This window comes from Furipterus horrens, unplaced genomic scaffold (genome assembly GCF_987537825.1).
Source record: "Furipterus horrens unplaced genomic scaffold, mFurHor1.1.pri manual_scaffold_11, whole genome shotgun sequence".
NCBI classification, from domain to species: Eukaryota; Metazoa; Chordata; class Mammalia; order Chiroptera; family Furipteridae; genus Furipterus; species Furipterus horrens.
The window spans coordinates 75257031-75276089 of record NW_028327181.1 but is presented as its reverse complement, the minus strand read 5'-3'; the positions used below and the strand labels follow the sequence as shown (position 1 = coordinate 75276089).

Genomic DNA, 19059 nt, shown 5'->3' with positions numbered 1-19059 from the left:
GTTAAGGAAGAGACAGTGGAGGTGGAGAGAAGTGGATAGATTTGAGGGACAGAAGGCGGCCTAGTGATGGCACCTGGATGTTAGTCATAAGGAGAGGGAAACAGCTGGGAATAACCCCAACTTCTGACTTGGGCTACTGAATGGAAAGTTGGGAGGGACCTTATCTAAGAGAGAACGCCAGGGTGTGGGCATGCCTGATGGGGAAGAAGATGTATCCTTTTTTTTTTTTTTAACCTTTCATTTGAATATGACATACATGCAGAAAAGTGCAGAAATCAAAATCAGTGAATTTGCAGAAGCCAACCACAGCTCTGGAACTAGCTGGATATATTTGTAGATCCTTCATTTTCGGTACCAGAGGTGGGTCTGCTATCATGTGAATCTCTCACCACTTATTTTTCTGTCCTATTGATGGGCATTTGGGTCCTTTCTTGTTTGGGGCTATCATGACTAGTGTTGCTGTGAGCATCCTTGTACGTGTCTTTGATGCACATATATACACACTGTCGTTGGGCCTCTAAGGGTGTGATTGTGGGGCATGGGGTGTGAGTGGGTTCAGCTTTAGAAGATACTGCCAAATAACTCTCTGAAGTGGTTGCGCGATGAGCTCCATTTTGATCATGTTTGAGTTTGTGTGTCTTTGAAACAACTAGGGGGAGCTGTCCAGCAGAAGCTGGCTACATGGATCTGCAAAATCAATAAAGAAGCTGGGACTGGAGATATAACTTGGGCATCATTAACATCTGGGGAAAAGTGAAGCCATAGGCATGGGTGAGGTGGCCCAGGAGGGGAGGGAGAAAACAGTGGCCCAGGGAGGCTCCCAGGGCAGCACCTGCAGGACTGACCAGAGAGGTGTGAGGCAGCGCCAGAGGTGGCTCTGCATTGGAAAGGGAGCTGGGGAGTATTTCAAGGAGAGGGTAGTAAGCAGGCTCAGCCCCTGTTGTGGACCTGTGGTCCGGACAGAATGAAACCGAGATATGCTCACTGGATGGCGTCTCAGGGAGGCATTTGGTGATATGAGGAAGAGCCAGTGTGGCGGAGGGGAAGCTGGAAGGCTGTTTACATGGCGGAGGGGTGAGTGGGAGGGGAGGGAATGGAGAGAGCAAGTGCGGGCAAGGCAGGAGGGGGCAGAGAGGGTGGTAGCTGGAGGGCATTTGGCGGATGGAGAGAGGTGTGTGTGAGTGTTTTAAATGGGAGCAAGCCTGTTGAAATATCAATGACAGCAGCCAGGAGAGAGAGGTTAACCAAGAGTGCCATCCCGGAGGAGGTGCAAGGGGAAGGATCTGGAATCCTGCCCAAGGGGTTAGACTTCCAGCGGATTCTCTCTTCCATTGAGTCAGGAAAGAAGATGAAACAGTAAATGCTGGCTTTCATTGAGCGCTCACTATGGGCCAGGCGCTGCTCCAGACACTCTGCACATGTGTGTTCATTCAGTCCCAGCACCACCCTATAAGGGGGGGTACGCTTATTTCTGTCTTTTGATGAAAGGAAAAACTGAGGCACAGAGAAAATAAGTAAGTGGTAGATTTGAGATTTGAACCCAAGCCATCTGTTACCCTCTATGGAGTGGGCAGATTTGGGGTCAGGAGATAATTTGATTGAGTTGGGTACTGGACACATGGGTGTTTGCTATGCCCTCTCTGTAGTTTCTGGGTATTTGAAACATTCCAGAGTAAACAGAATTGTTCAGGATGTTTGGGGGTTCCTGTATGGGTGTGTATGCAAAGTAGGTGTGAAGTTAATAGCTGAGGAGAGTGGAGGTGGTGGGACCAGAGGTTTAAGAAGAATGGGGGGACTTCTGGTCAAGATTACAGCTAAAATATAGAACAACCATCACTCAGAACCATCAGAAATTGAGTTGACTGGAAGTCTGACAACTACGGAATTAAAGAAACCACATCCATCCAGACTGGTAGGTGGAGCAGAGATGTGGAATGGGCTGGTCCCACATCCATGCATGGTGGATAAAACTTCTGGAGGGATATCTCAGGAGTGAGGAGTCCCAAGCCCACACCAGGCCCCGAGCCCAGGGTTCCAGTGCCAGGAAGTTCCCATAACTTCTGGCTGCAAAAACCCACTGGGGATTGAGCCAGTGGAAGGAACTGCTGGAGTCCCAAGCAGTTCCCGTTAAAGAACCCACACGTGGCTTAGACTCACTCCCTCTGAGCGTCAGCACTGGGGTAGCAGCCTGAAAGGCATACAGGAAGGAACTGTATGTGGCATACAGGGAGGAACTGAAGTGCCTGGCAACAAGGCGGGAGCTGGGGGAAGCTTTGTTCTAGAGAGAAAGGCAGGGAGAGGCCATTGTCCCTTTTCTGAGCCCTTTCTCCACAGAGCCACTGAGTCGGCAGGCTGGTGCCATATCAGACTCCACTGGCTAATACTGTTTGCCCCACCCTGGAGATCCCCTGAGATTCCATCCCACCCAACTTACAGGCCCACCCAAACTGTTAACTGTGATTTTTCTATATGAATAGCTGGTCTTGGTTCATGCTGCACAACTTCCTAGAGCCTCTCAAACAAGCAACAGCTGGCCTTAATGAGCCCCCAGCCCCCATACCTCTTGCTGTGTGGCCCCAGGCCCAGCACTAACAGCAGCCAGCCTAGATTCACTGCTAAGCTTCACCTGGGAATCTCCAAGTCAAGATTGTTTATAGCTCAGGCAGGGTGGCCCCAGGCAAAACACAGGTGGGGGCTGACTTTGGCCTGCACCACCCAGGAAAACCTAGAGCCTGTGCACCCAGTGGGCAGTACAGACAATGAGGGAGCACCACCACCCTGCCCCTGCACAGCTGATTCTCCATGGAGGGCAAGGGTTGATGGTCAGTCATCACAGCCAATCCTTGCAGCTGACTAGCCTGTGTAATTACCTCCATTGACCTGCCAACAGCAACGAAGGCTCAACTACAAGGAGGGGGTATACTAAGCCCACACAAAGGGCGCACCTTGAGTACCCAGCTTGGGTGATAGGGGAGGCTGTGTCACTGGACCCTACACGATACCTACTACATTAGGTCATGCTAACAAGACAGGGAGTCATAGCAGCTCTAATTAATAAACAAACTCACGGAGGCTGCTAAAATGAGACAAAGAAACATGGACCAAATGAAAGAACAGATCAAAACTCCAGAAAAAGAACTAAATAAAATGGAGATAAGCAATCTATCAGATGTAGAGTTTAAAACACTGGTTATGAATGCTCAAGGAACTTAGTGAGGGCCTCAATGGCATAAAAAAACGTCTAGTCAGAAACAAAGGATACACTAATTGAAATAAAGAATAATTTACAGGGAAATAACAGTAGAGTGGATAAAGCAGAGAATGGACAAATCAATTATTTGGAACACGAGGAAGCAAAAAACAGCCAATATGAACAACAACAAGAAGCAAGAATCAAAAAAAAACCAAGGACAGTGTAAGCAGCCTTGGGACAACTTCAAGCCATCCAACATTTGCATCATAGGGGTGCCAGAAAGAGAAGAGAAAGAGCAAGAAATCTGCAACTTATTTGAAAAAATAATGAAAGAAAACTTCCCTAGTTTGGTGAAGGAAATACACATGCAAGTCCAGGAAGCACAGAAAGTCCCAAACAAGATGAATGCAAAGAGGCCTACTCCAAGACATATCATGGTTAAAATGTCAGAGGTTGAAGATAAAATATTAAAAGCAGCAAGAGAAAAAGTTAGTTACCTATAAGGGAGTTCCCATAAAACTGTCAGCTGATTTCTCAAAAGAAACTTTGCAGGTTAGAAGGGATTGGCAAGAAATATTCAAAGTCACGAAAAGCAGGGACTAACAGCTAAGATTGCTTTACCCAGCAAAGATATCGTTTAGACTCAAAGGGCAGATAAAGAGCTTCGAAGACAAGGAAAAACTAAAGGAGTTTGTCATCACCAAACCATTATTATATGAAATGTTAAAGGGATTTATTTAAGAAAAAGAAGATCAAAACTATGAACAATAAAATGGCAATAAATACATATCTATCACTGATTGAATCTAAAAAAACAAACTAAGCAGCCCTGGCTGGTGTGGCTCAGTGGATTGAGTGCTAGCCTGAGAACTGAAAGGTTGCTGGTTTGTTTCCCAGTCAGGGCACAAGCCTCGGTTGTAGGCCAGGTCCCCAGTTTGGGGCTTGTGAGAGGGAACAAATTGGTGTTTGTCTCCCACACTGATGTTTCTCTCCTTCTCTTTCACCCTCCCTTCCCCTCTCTCTAAAAATAAATAAGTAAAAAAACAACAACAAAAAAAAAAACTAAGCAAGTAAGAAGAACAGAGACAGAATCACGGATACAGAGAGCATTTTGATGGCTGCCAGATGGGAGCCGGGCATGGGGAAATGGGTGAAGAGGAGAGGGGATTGAGAAGTATAAATAGGAAGTTACAGAATAGCCACAGAGATGTAAAGTACAGTATAGGAAATGGAGTAGCCAAATAACTTGTGTGCATGACCCATGGACAGGAACAGTGGTGTGCGGATTGCCTGAGGGAGTGTGTGTGTGTGGGGGGGTGCTGGGTGGAGGAGGGCAAAGGGGGAAATATTGGAACAACTGTAATAGCATAATCAATAAAATATAATTTAAAAAATAAAAAAGGGAGAACCCTTTTGCACTGTTGGTGGGAATGCAGTTTGGTGCAGCCACTGTGGAAAGCAGCATGGAGATGTCTCAAAAAATTAAAAGTGGATCTGTGCTTTGACCCAGCGATCTCACTTCTGGGAATATATCCAAAGGAATCCAAAATACTAATTCGAAAGAACATAAACACCCCTATGTTCATTGCGGCATTATTTACAATCGCCAAGATGTGGAAGCATCAGTAGGTGAGTGGATAAAACAATTATGGGACATTTATTTACACAGTGGAATTCTACTCAGTTGTAAAAAAGAAGTCTTACCCTTTGGGACAGCAGGGATGGCCGTGGAGAGTATTGTGCTAAGTGAAACAAGCCAGTCAGAGAAAGACAAATACCATATAATTTCACTCATACGTGGAATCTAATGAACAATCTGAACTAACAAGCAAAATAAAGAGAGACTCATAAATAGAGAGCAGGATGTTAGCTAAGGAGGAGAGGAGGGTAGGGGTGGAGGGACTGAGCAAAAAGGAAAAAGGATTCATGGACACGGACAGCAGGGTGGTGATCGCTGGGGGTGGGGGGAGGGAAGGTATAAGGGGACTAAATGGTAATGGAAAATTACAATTAAAAATCATTAAAAAATAAAAAACGTAATTCTTATCTTTAAAGAAAGTTAGAAGTAGAAAGACAAATACCATACAATCTCACGTACATGTGGAATCTAAAAAAGCAAAATAAACAAACAAAACTGTAACAAACTCATAGATACAGAAAGCGTTCTAATGGTTGACAGATGGGAAAGGATTTGGGGGATGGATGGAAAAAGGGAAGGGATTTAGGAAGTTCAAATTGCAGTTATAAAACAGTCACAGGCTGTAAGGCACAGCATAGGAAACAGTAATATTGCAGTAACTGTCTGTGGTGTCAGGTGGGTACTGGATTTATCAAGGTGATCAGTTTGTAACTTACACAAATGTCTAATCACTGTGTCATACACCTGAAACTAATATAATATTGTCCGTGAACTATAACTGAAAAAATTGTTAAAAATCAATTGTACTTCTATATACTAGCAATGAACATGTGAAAACAAATAAAAAAAATACAATACTATTTACAATTTCTAATAAAAAAAGAAAAGAAAAGAGAGAGAGAATACATAGATGTAAACCTAACCAAGCATGTACAGGGCCGCTAATGTTTTCAACTGTGATATGGGGATCATTGTTACTGCATCACTCGGAGTGACAGCCCCAAAGTGTGCATCTTCAGTGATTGTGATTTGAGCTTTAACTGTTGTCTTTGACCCAGCCTGTGAATTGAGATAGTGGTAGTCTAATTTTTAATGTGAACATTGTAAGCATGTTTTCTAAGAATTCAGATCATAAAAGTGAGAATCATTACAATATATAATGCAATTCCAATGATATCACAAGGACAAAAGGGCAAAATGACTTATTTTAATGACAGATGAAAGGACATATGACACTGCATTGGGGAGGTAAGTAACCCAAATGGAGGACTGCGCGGGATGCAGGAAAGAATTTGGGCTTGGGCACCGTGAGGATGGGGCTCTGAAGTGTATATGGAGATTTGCATGTGTGGAATCTCACGGATTCAGGATGAGGCAGAAAAGCACTTCTAAATTAATCAAAGTTTTTCATCACCCCAAAAGACATCGACCCTCAGTCAAATATAGTGTCTGCTGAATTAGCCTGGGCAGAAAGGAGCACCCATCATCAGATTATTCCCTTGATTGCTCTATGAAACTGAGTGAACTTACATTGTTTGATTCACAAGTAGCAGCGAAAATGTCCTGTGGGAGTACGAAGTGGGAAGTTTTGATAACACAGCAGAGAGCTGATTTTGTCATCTCTCACCAACAATCGTGTTACTTACAGTACATCGAGTCCAAATCGTAGCAGCAAAAACATGTTTCCCCCTCGCTCTTAGGTGCCTTGATTTGAAAAATGGAGTTTCAAATGTTCCTCTCCGTTTCAATGAAGATTTTAACAAATCCACAGAAAACACAAAACACAGGTTGTTGATATCTTATCCAAATACAAACTAATCATGTTCACCTACCATGCATATTCAGCAGATAGGCTGAATGAAAATGTTACAAATCCCATCCAGTCAATAAACTTCTTACCAAAAATAGAAAAGATCTTATCTGCTAACTGGCCTGCACATCCTGTGCACAGTGCTGCTAAGTGGAGTACGCCTTACTTATCTGAGACGCCCGAGGCTTTTGTAATTAACGTTTTTAGTCACTTTTCAGTTTCCTCAACATGTGCAGAAACACTTGATGAGATTACTGACTTTCTATAAATGGAAGGAGACCCTTCTTAGCCATGTGTCTACAAGATGGCTCAGTGTTGCTGTACGGGGCAGAGATGCAAAATGTTGACCCGCTGTAAAGACATATTTTTAAAGGCTGAGATAAAAAGAATGCCCTTCTCTAATTTGGAATTACATTAAAGATGAGCATGGAGAAAGGGACTATAATAAAATAGAGGTTTATATGCTATTTTTCCAAAACTCTTTGATGATCTTCAGAGAGGCCATAAGGAGCCTAGAAAAGGGTGAACTGAATGCCTCTGATTTGTTCAATGTCCTGGGTAGCCTGTGACAAAAACTCATGCAGGAAAACAAACAAACAAACATATTTTGGAAATAAGATTGCTGTAGAATTTTTTTTTTAATGTTGCCAGAAAAGGATCACCAAGTTAAATAAAACTTTCTTATTTTTTTTACTAACACTGTACCTTATTTGAAATCTATGTTAGTCTGGGTTTTCCAGAGAAATAGAATGAATAAATGGAGATATATACATATATTTACTATAAGAAATTGGCTCATGTGGTTACAGAGGTTGAGAAGTCTCAACATCTGTAGTCAGCAAGCTGAAGACCCAAGAGAGTTGGTGATATAATTCCAGTCTGAGACCCAGGAGAGCAGATAGTATAAATTCCAGTTCAAGTCTGATGCTCAGGCCTTTAAAAGACTGGATGAGCCTCCCACCTTCCTCTACTGAGTCAACTGTTAATCTCATTCAGAAACATCCGCACAGACACACCCAGAATAAAGTTTAACTACTTTACTGGGCACCCCCTGACCTAATCCAGCTGACACATAAAATTAACCATTGAAGATTCCAACTTCCATTTCACCGGTTCAAACTACCTCTGTGCTTTAAAACCATTTTCCCTCAGAAAGAAGTTAAATTTCTGATGACATCCCAGTGTTTAAAAGATGATGGACGTTTTAGATATTGACGGTCTACATGATGAATTTCTAGGTGTAGAGGACCTGGCAGATGAGCAGCTGGTCTGTAGCTACGAAGTGGCCAAATGTTTCCGAAGAGCCGTGACGTCCGCAAGTGTGAAGACCTGCTGTTGTCGTAAGTAAACTCCGAAGTATTCCGTGCTCGGCTGTTTTTGTGGAGAAGCTATTTAGTTTGATGTCATCGCACTGGACTGACACAAGGAGTCAGTATCATGTGGGCTTGATAAAAGCAGAGCTATAGGTCAAAATGAATGTTAAGTTCGACTGTCTGCATGGAAGAGAAGAAGGCTGTCCTAAGTAAAGGCTGCGGGCCGTTCAGAGAGTATTACTGGGATAGGAAACAGAGAGAATCAAACTATTCTACCACGGTGTGGGACAGAAAGAAACATGTCCTTGCTCTTTTTAAAAATTCAATATGGGTAATATCTGTTTGATTTGTCCTATTATATTTATGTGCTCTTTAAAAATTTTTTAAAATTGATTTATTTAGAGAGACACAAATGGAGAAGAGAGCGAGAGAGAGAGAGAAAGACATCGATTTATTATTCCATTTATTTATTCATTCTTTGGTTGCTTCTTGTATGTGTCCTGACCGGAATTGAACCGGCCCAGGGCTTTATGTTCTCTTTTTTAATGGTCTTATATTTATGTATCTTAAGAATACAAAATAATATAGCCAACAGAATTTAAATAGCCAATAAATAATTTTAAGGAGTTAAACTATGTTGAATCACTATGAAGTACACCTGAAACTAATATAATACTGTATGTCAACTCTAATTAAAAATAAACTAAAAGAAAGTTAAAATAAATTCATAAAATCATATCAGAGGACAAAAAGCTGTCACAAAGATATTGTTATATTTTTCTCACACATATGTTTTGTATTAGTCCTATTACCCATTAGTACTAATTCCTTCTTTTAACTAATGTTATTGCTCTTTTGTTTAAGTAGCAGCATTTATGGACCAGAAAAGCAGCAGAGAATAGCATATAACTTCAAATAAGTACCTGTTTTCATATTTTTATGTTAACGCCATAAAACAGCTATATGTTATATATACTGTATGTGTGTGTGTGTGTGTGTCTGGTATGGCTCTGTCCCAGACTGGCCCTCTAAAAAGTTCATCACAGTGGGTGAGGGGGTTCGCTGCTTAAAGAAAACCAGGGCCCTGGACTCGCTTCACAGAATTCAAATGATGTCACCAGGCCCACTCTGCCTGTCGGTTTTCTGTGGTTCCCCTCTCCCAGCCTGAGCTGACAGAACCCTCACCCAGCAGTCTTAGCCAGGAAAGCACTTCCCCAGATCTAGGCCTGGGTGTGAGTATCAGCCGGTGCCCTTGGGTCACATGCCTGTCCTTGAACTACTTGCTGTGTCTAAAGGGAATGACCAAGCCTGGGTTCTATGCTCACCCCAGAATGCAAGGGAGGCTGGAGGGAGCCAGCTCCCTCAAACAGAAGTTGAGAGAGTGGAAAAGCGGCTCCCTAAAGAGGGGCTTTTACCAGAAGAGGGAATAGATGTTGTGCAGGCAAAAGCATTCTCAACTGTGCATTATCCCGTTGGCGGGGAGCCGAAGTGCTTTCTGCTAAATTGTTTTTGGCCAGATCCCTGGAGCCAAACAAACATGTATCCATTTTATCACTTCCCATATTATATGAGATGATCTATTAACATGTCTTTCTTATTGGTTGAACTGTGAGTTTCTCTAGGACAGGGGCTCTGTCTGAGTTCTGTCCCTTATCCAGCGCTTGGTCTCGGCCAGGGCAAGCCAGGATGCCCTAGGGCCTTGTTCTTGCTCTCAGTTCATGCATTCCCTCCCCTCTTATGGCCTTTAAATGTGTAGCTCCAGCACAGACCTTCCCCTGAGTCCAGGGCTGGCAATCCTAGTGCTTTCTGGATGTTCTAACTTGGACGTCCCACAGGCAGTTGACACACCCTCTGTTGGAAACTGAACTTGCCACCTTCATCCCTAAATATTCCCTTCCACTGCTCCCCTTCTTAGCAACAGCACCATCAGTTCCTCAATTTACCACTCTCTCATCAGCCACAACCAGTCAATTCCCAAGTGTTACTGATCCCGCCTCCCAGATACCTCTCAATCCTCTTTCCTTCCCCACTTGGCTGCCCTACTCTGCCCTGGCCTCGGCATCCCTCTCCAGCAGCTCATGTCCTTGTTTTAGAGCCGCTGAGCTCCCTGCAGGCTCTTGTGTGTCCCCACAGTGACCTGCCCTGTGTGGTGAATGGCAGAGTGTGGCTCTGGGCCCCTTATGCCCACTGGGGCTGTGCAGGCCCATCAAAACAGCCTGGAATCTGCCCTCCTTCCTCTCAGGAGAAAGAGGTCAAGTTTCCTCTCATTAATTGAGAAGCAGACGTGAATGACCCATCCTGGCACAAACCAACCAACTTAATATATTCATAAGTGGGGCAAGAGGCAGGCAGGCAGACAGACAGACAGACAGAATTCCTGCCAGGCCAGGGTCTGGCCCCTCCTCAGGCTGACCTTCATGTCAGAGTGAGCAGAGGGGAGCCCTGTCATTCTCTCTCTGCCTCAAGGACAAGAAAGAATAGGAGGAAAACATAAAGGTGAGACCACAGGCCGGATTTAACAAGGAGCACAGGTGAGGGAGGAATCTCCTTCCTTGGAGGTTTTAAAAAATTAAAGAAAACCGTCTGAGCGTGCTCATATGGCCTGGAGACAAGGCGGTCCCTGCACCAGCCTTTTCTTCTTTTTTTTAAACATTTGATATTATTTCGTATTAGTTTCAGATGTACAACCTAGTTGTTAGACAATTATATACTTTGCCAAGTGATTCCACCAATATTTCAAGTACCTACCTGGCACCACACACAGTCGTTACAATATTATTGACTATGTTTCCTAGGCTGTACCATATATCCCCATGACTATTCTGTAATTGCCAATTTGTACTTCTTACTCCCTTCACCCAGCCCCCTAACACCCCTGCCCTCTGGCAACCATCAGTCTGCTCTCTGTATCCATGAGTCTGTTTCTGTTTTGTTTGTTTGGTTATTTTGTTCTTTAGATTCCACATATAAGTGAAGTCATATGGTATTTGTCTTTCTCTGTCACTTAGCATAATACTCTCTAGGTTCATCCATGCTGTCATAAATGGTAAGATTTTTTTCTTTTTGTTATAGTTATTGAGGTGACACTGGTGAACAAAATTATACCGGCTTCAGGTACAGAGTTCTACAACACATCATCTGTACACTGTATCATGTGTTCACCACCCCAAGTCAAGTCTCCATCCATCACCATTTATCCGCCATACCCTCCTCAATCTGCCTTTATCACTCACTCCCCCCACCCTGCAATCACCACACTGTTGGCCTTGTCCAGGGTTTGCCCCACCCCCGCTTTTATTTTTTGTTCATTCCCTCCCCAACACAGCCCCCCCGCACTGACAACTATCAGTCTGCTCTCTATCTATAAGTCTGTCAGTATTTGGCTTGTTAGTTCATTTTGTTCATAAGATTCCACATATGAGTGAAATCATATGGTATTTGTCTTTCTCTGACTGGCCTATTCACTTAGCATAATGCTCCAGGTCCATCCATGCTGTCACAGAGAGTAATATTTTGTTCTTTTTTATGGCCAAGTAACAGCTCATTATATATATGTACCTCTCTCTCCATCAAACATATATATTTGGGTCTGAGTTAACGGTTACAATCCAGGGGGTTAGCCTTTGGGAGAAGGGCGATGTTTGGCCCTGACCATGGTCTGCAGTTATCTCAATCGCCACCAGGTGGCAGACCTTCCCATTTCTAACAGATGGGAACTCTGGCTGCTGGGAACTCAGATTGACTGATGAATTTGTTTATTCATCCATCATTTATTCATTCACGGTTTTTATTCCCCAAGCGCTTTGGACTCCTTGTGTGCGCCAGCAGGCACTGTGCTGGGTGTGAGGAGGAAACAAAAGTGGTCAATATGAGGTCTCTGTTCTAGGCCCTTAGCACAATTCCTCTCTCTCAGCAGCTGGTCATGTGCCCAGGCCAGCCAGGGTCCGTAAAGGCTGACTGGCGTCTGTGGGGCAGGCCTGCCGTCTGGCCCTGTTCCCACTGTAACTAGCGGATGGTGCCCCTTGCCCACTGTTCTGGAGTGAGAGCCAGCGGGCAGTGGGCCCTGAGCAAGGTTTGGATCTCTTCCCACCCGGTCTCAGGGTGACTGGTCACCCACAGCAGGTCACAGGTGTAGCACATAGTGATCCCTGGAGCTGAGGTTTTCTCTACCTCTGTTCCTTCTCTAACCGGGCCCAACCTCAAACCACCAGCCCTTCATACTCCTTTCCCTTTGCTCTGCTCTGGCAACCTGTCTCAGAAATGTCCCTCCAGGAAGCGGAAAGTGGGTACCTGGCACAGACCCCGGTCCTAGGGGCCTTGAGGCTGCTGTACCCCTTCTGCCTTCCTCAAGCCTGTTCCTACCCCTCCCCCCTTCCTCTGGGTTCCCAGGGCAGGTGTTTCCTGCCAGAGCCTGTGCTGGAAGCATCCATGCCTTGGCTGTTTACTCTGTCCCCTGAGGTATAGCCCCAGGAGGGCAGGAACAGCGCCTTGTTCACCACCAAAGCCCCAGGACCTGGCACAGTGCCTGGTAGGTAGTAGGTCTCAACAAGCATGGGCTGAAATTCTCAATGGAGGTTAGGCAAGCCACAGAGCCACAGGAAGGCGGGGTGGGCAGGGGTAAGCTTGGATGCTAAGGACACAGCTGAGAGGGTCCATGAGCCCAAGTAACTGCCTTGGATTGAACTGGAGGACTTCCTGGACTCACCATAATAAAGACAACAGGAGCTCTACTCTGCTTCTTGTGCATTGGAACTCCAGACCCGGCAGGGGTTGGGCAGCACCCACTGGGGTCACTCTTTGGACAGGGCCCCCAGATGGTTTCTTTGGCCAGCAGCCATGGAGCCCTGTCCTCTGGAAGAGTGCCAGCCATTGCTCTGCCTTCCTCCCTTCTCCCCTCTCCTCCTGCCCCAGCGGCCCTGGCAATCAGGAGCCCCTACCCTCAGCCCCGGCCCTGTGCCTTCTGACTCACAGTGCAGCTCAGCTGCAAAGCATCTGGCCATGCCCATGGCCCTGGCAGCGGGCCCAATTGCCCTGCAAGAGGAGCACCACGCCCTCAGACCTTCCATGAACTCCTCCTTTAGGGTATAGCCATGGGAAACTTCTTCACTTCCCCCAAATTTCCCCCCCAAATTTCCCCCCAAAAGTGGGGGTGGCAAAGCATCCCACCCACATGCTCCGTGCCAGGTGGAGTGGGAGTCCCAATCTTATCAGCTCATCACATTCCAAACATTCCCCACGGGTGGGGGAGGGGCGGCCAGAGAGGAGAATGTTGCTTGACTTGGATATCCTGTGTATCAATTTGCTTGTTTCTCCCCAACCCTGACCCAGGCCACAGGCTCAGTTCACTCCATGGACCTCCCAAGCCCTTGCACTTTGGACTCATGTCTAAATCACTCTTTTTCTGGTCTGTTTTTCTTTCCCTTCATTTTCTCTTTCCCTTCTGAGCCCTCTCCTCGCAGTCACTTTAGTTTGTGGTAGGAAGTGGGGGGACCAGGCCAGGGTTCTCTGTCAGGACTTTGTTTCTATTCTAAGCAGCAAGAACCCTGGGTTTGGTCTGCCCCCAGTTCCACACCACCACCCTGTGTGCCTTTGGTCCAGGACTTGCCCTCTCTGGCCATGGGCTCCTTCCACCCAATGGAGCCCTGAGGTCCTGGGGTCCAGGTCCTTGACCTCTAAAGCCCACACAGGCTTATGGTCTGAGTCCTACCTGAAGAAAGTTCCCCAAAGCCTTCTTTTAAATAGCACAGGACTAGAAGTGAGGGCCAGCTTCTCCACCTGCCTCCACCTTCATGAGCCCTTCCTCTGTGGTTGAAGGAGGGGCTATCTGCCCACCTTCTTTACACAGAAACTATGGGTCTTGTGCTCAGTACTTGGACAAAGTTGCCCTGTTCCTAGAACACTTATGTGCACATTATTTGCCCTCTGGCCATCTCCCAAATCCTGACCATAGAGCAGTTGTTGAAGAGGGGCTGGGATCCAGGAATCTTGAGTTCTAATTCCGACTCTGTCACTAACTTGCTGTGTGACCTGAGGTTAGTCATTACCCTGATCTAAGTTTCCATTTCCCTGAGAAATGATGGAAATAGACTGCTGGTCTCATGTTCCAGAGCCAAAGGGACACACTCAGCGATCCCCTACACTAGACTGAAGTTTTGACCAGGTTTTGATGGAGGATGTGGAGCAGAATCATCATGGAGTTATTCTCCCTTTGGAGGCAAGTCTATGTTGTCTTCTGAGTAAGGAGCAGGCCACTCACAGGAGTTCCTTCACCTGCCAACCCATGGTCCTCAGACCACTCTCTTAGAAAAGTGTGTCCAAAAATGTAGTACTATGAAAAGTATCTCCAAACATCACACACACAGAGTCAACACCAGTTGTTGGTGATGGTGAAATATGGAAAGTTTTTCTGCTGAGATCAGGAACCAGACAAGGATCTCACTATCACACCTGTGCAGCACTACAATGAAAAGTCCCAGAAAGAGCAATAAGACAAGAAAAAAAAAAGTTAAGAGGATTGTAACGGAAGAAATAAAAGTGTCAATATTTAGATGGCATAACAGTATACAGAGAAAATCAAAAAAATATAAAAACTATTAGAATAAATAAGAGGATTTCTGGCCTGAGCTGGTCTGGGTGGGGTGGGGCAGTGGCAGTTAGGTGAGGTATGTCAGGAATGTCTCTGTTTCCAACTACCAAGCGAGCTGTTGGCTCGCAGGCAATTTGACATGGTGCTCGGGCTGTGGCTGGGTCAGCCTGTTATGATGCCGTCTCCTATCAACCTGGCTAATGGAATCCCCAGTAGTAAAGTGAAATATTCAAGGCTCTCTAGCACAGATAATGGCTACATTAACCTTTAATTTAAGAAAAGCTCCTCTCCTAAGATCCCATATAAGACATGTGCTTGGCACAGGGCCTTTCTCATTATAATAGATTCCCTCCTGCTGGCAGGCTATATTAGCAAAAGGGTGGAGGGCAGACCAGCATTCCCATACTGATGATTGGCACTCTAGTGTTCGTGCCAGGATTTTACCACCTGTGCATGCATCGGTTACTATGCATCCAAAGGCCTCTGGGGTTACTCCTACTTACTTCTACGATCACATTCCAGACTTTGATGACCAGCACCCACTTTAGCCCTGAAGAGCAGAGGCTGAGCTGAGCTTTAAGATATTGAGCAGAAACTATGGCTAAGGGCTAAGGAATTCTGTGGTGTGCAGATGTTTAAAACAATGGCCAGGTTTTATCGGTCCATCCTGAAGATGCTAACTGAGCTTACAATTAGCTGAGTAGGGCATGCTCTATTTTACATCTCCTGGCCCTGACAAAAAGCTGACAAGTTTTTCCACATGAACCTGTATCATAGGAAAATACTGATGTTAATTGTATGGAAAAGCAGAGGTTATTCTGTAGTGGGAAGTGTTGCTGCCACCACTCTCTTTAGAGCTGAGCATTCCTTTTAAATACTCTTTATTTTCAGTTTGTTCTTGTGGCCAATGGAAGAATGCAGAATATCAAATTTTTTATTACTGAGTAATTTATTTAGAAAATATCTAAGTATCTTATCCCTTATGCTCTAACTTCATGTTCTAGCGGAAGACCTTGGTAAAATCAAATATTTGTGTGGATGCATCGGTAATATTTTTTACTTGCTTTCTTATTAAGAACAATCAGGACTTTTAAAACCTCAGAGCAAGTTTTCAAAATGTAAACACTTTCTGTGTTCATCATTCCTTGGCCAGCTCTAATCTGGTTCACCATATGATTTGGGTAATTCTATTCATTATAGATTAAGGTATTCTGTATATCACATCTTTAAGGCCTGGACTTTTGGCTGTTTTCTAAGGAAAAATGTAGATAAGTGGTTGTTATTTAGAATTTACAACCCTGTTGTTAGTACTTTGTATTATGATGTCATTTTGCTGAAGATCTCAAGATTTGCCCTGGATCCCTAGGAAACCAGACTGCTTTACTTTGATTCTGTTTCCTAGCTTGCAAAAAGTGACTTACGTTCAAAAGAAATTAAAATGTCAAGATTCTTTTTTTCCATTTTTCATTGTTTTATTACAGTTGTCCCATTTTTTCCCCCATTGCTCTCCTCTGCGCTGCCCACAAATATCAAAATCTTAAAAATAATGAATAAATAAGTAAACTTAGTAAGGTCACCAGATACAGGGATACAAGATCAGTATAAGAAAGCAACCTCAGTCAGTGTGACTCAGTTGGTTGGGCGTCATCCTTTGTCCCTTGAACCAAAAGGTCGCCAGGTTAGATTCCCCCATTCCCTGTCAGGGCACATGCCTGAGTTGCAGGTTCAGTCCCCCAGGGCATGTACACAAGTCAACCGATCCATGTTTCTCCCCCTCTCTTTCTCCTTCCCTTCCCCTTTCTCGAAATTTTTTTTTTTTAAAGAAATAAAATGCTCTTCAATATACTACTGATGCACAATTAGGGAAAGGAATTAAAAAGACACCACCATTTATACAACATAAAAAATCAAATACCTACTTAACCAAAAAAAGTGTAAGAGCACAGAAAACTACAAAACATTATTAAGAGATCATTTAAAATACCTAACTAATAAAGGAATTATACCACATTCATGGATTAAAAGACTCAATATTGTAAACATTTTAATCTTCCCCAAATCAATCTATAGATTCAATGCAATCCCAGTCAAAACCCTAGCAGGAATATGCTTGTGTGTACATGCACGTGTGTGTGTATGACAAATTGACAAATTCTAAATTTTGACAAATTTGTCAAAATTTGTAGTGGCGATTTACAAATTCTAAAATTGATATGGAAATGCAAAAGACCAAGAATAGTCAAGGCACTCTTGAAGAGCAAGGCTGGAGCATTTCTATCATTAGGTATTAAGACAATGTAGTATTAGTACAGGGATAGACCAGTAGAACAATATAAAAAGCCCCAAAACAGATCCACACAAATATGGTCACTTGATTTCTGACACAGATGATATGCCATACTAAACTGGGAAAAGAATGTTCTTTTCAATAAATGGTGCTGGGTCAATTGGATATTCATATGGAAAAAAGTTATTTTGATCCTTACTTCATACCATACCAAAAATAAATTTCAGATCATTTTAGATCTAAATATAAATGATAAAACAACTAGAAGAAAACACAAGATATCTTTATGGCTTTGAGGTAGCAAAGATTTCTTAGAACACAAAAAGTACTAACCATAAAGAAAAAAAGTGATGAATTATTCTTCATTAAAATTAAGAACTTCTGCTTTTCAAAAGTCACCAGTAAGAAAGTAAAATGTGCCTTGGCTGGTGTGGCTCAGGGGATTAAGCACCAGCCTGCAAACCAAAAGGCTGCTGGTTTCATTCCCAGTCAAGGCACATACCTGGGTTGCAGTCTCTGTCCCCAGTTGGGGGTATGTGAGAGGCAAATGATTGATGTTTCTCTCCCTCTCTTTCTCCCTCCCTTCCCCTCTCTCTAAAAATAAATAAATAAGTCTTTTAAAAAAAGAAAGTAAAATGTGCCCTGACTGGTGTGGCTTAGTTGGTTGGGTGTCATCCCCGCAAAATGAAAGGCTGCCAGTTCAATTCCCAGTCAGGGCACATACCTAAGTTGCTGGTTAGGGGACAAGAGGCAACTGATGGATGTTTCTCTCCCTCTCTTCTTCCCTCTCTTCCTCTCTCTCTCTCTAATAAATAAATGAATATTTAAAAAGAAAGGAAGTAAAAGAGTTGAAGATATTTGCAGTACAAAGGGCTTGTAACCAGAATGTATAAATAACTCTTACAGATCAATAGGAACAAGGTGTACAACCCATTAGAAACAGGGGAGACACTTGAATAGACCCTTCACAAATAAGGCTTTTCAAACAACCTGCAAACATATGGGAAGATATGGGATGTCACCAGTCACCGAGGAAATGCAAAACCCGCATGAGCTAAAATGAAAAAGACTGACACTGCAAAATATTGGCAGGGATGTGAAACTTGTAGCACTCTTATACCCAGCTGGTGGGAGTGTAAGTTGGCATAATTTACTTGGGAAAACTTTATGACAACATCAACTAAAGCAACTCTACATCTGGGCATGTATCCAACAGGAAAGCAGCCATTGTGCTTCAAAGACACACATGAGAATATTCACCACGGCGTTCTGGTCAGCAGCCCTAAACTGAAAACAATCAGATGTCCATCAGCAGTAGGACAGATAAATAAACGAGAGTCCAGTCGTATGCTGGTACACTCTGCAGCAATGGGAAGGGGCAGATGGCAGTTACAGGAGCAACTCAGATGAATCTCACAAACTTAACACTGAACGTACAAAAAAACACTCTGTTGATAGAAAGATCAAAACCAGACAAAACTACTCTACAGTGGTGGAAGTCGGAATGGTAGTTACCTTCGGGGAAAGTAGAAATTGGGAGGAGGCCCAAGGCGGTTTGGGGACACTGGAAATATTCTATTTTTCAATCTGGATCTGGTTACACAACTATGTTTGTTTGGTGAAAACCCACCCACTTTTCTGTCTGTATGCGGCACTTCACTAAAACATCCACAGCACAATAAAATAAAATAATGGTCCAGAGAGACTCATTAACTTGCCTAGAATCCAACACAGTCCTAAGATGGGCAGTTGTAAGTCCTAGCTTCTTATTCCTGCTTTGTTCCTCACTCTGCGAGGCCCTTGGCCAGTCAGTTTCTCTTTGGGGACTCAGTTTTCCCATCTCAGTAGTTGGGAAGAAAAAAAAAAAATCACATTTGCTATTGTAAGAGCGGGCAGCAGAATCCCCCCGAGGGAGGGAGCCAGCTCAGCCTGGGAAAATACTTTACTGGGCTCTCTCTGGGTATGAAATGAAGAGAAGCGTGGCTCCAGCTAATAGTCTGGGAGCTCTATGGGTTTTAGGGGAGAGTTCTTGAAGGAAGATGTGGGACAGGGCATGGGGTGGGGAGAAGAGACGCACAGAGAGAGTGTGTCTGAGAACCAATCAGCTGACAGGATGGTGGGCGTCAGAGGACAGAACCGCTGTGGTGCTTGAGGGTCAGTGGCGTGTTATGCTCAGTAGGCCTTCTCCCTCCTCCATCACTCCCACCCCTCAGGAATGACCTGCCAGCCTC

General features: G+C 44.2%; 1 pseudogene; it reads left to right on the top strand.

Moving 5' to 3' along the window:
• The first annotated feature begins 14713 nt into the window (after positions 1-14713).
• Positions 14714-15089, top strand: LOC149998266 (transmembrane protein 230 pseudogene; annotated as a pseudogene).
• The last annotated feature ends 3970 nt before the right edge of the window (positions 15090-19059 follow it).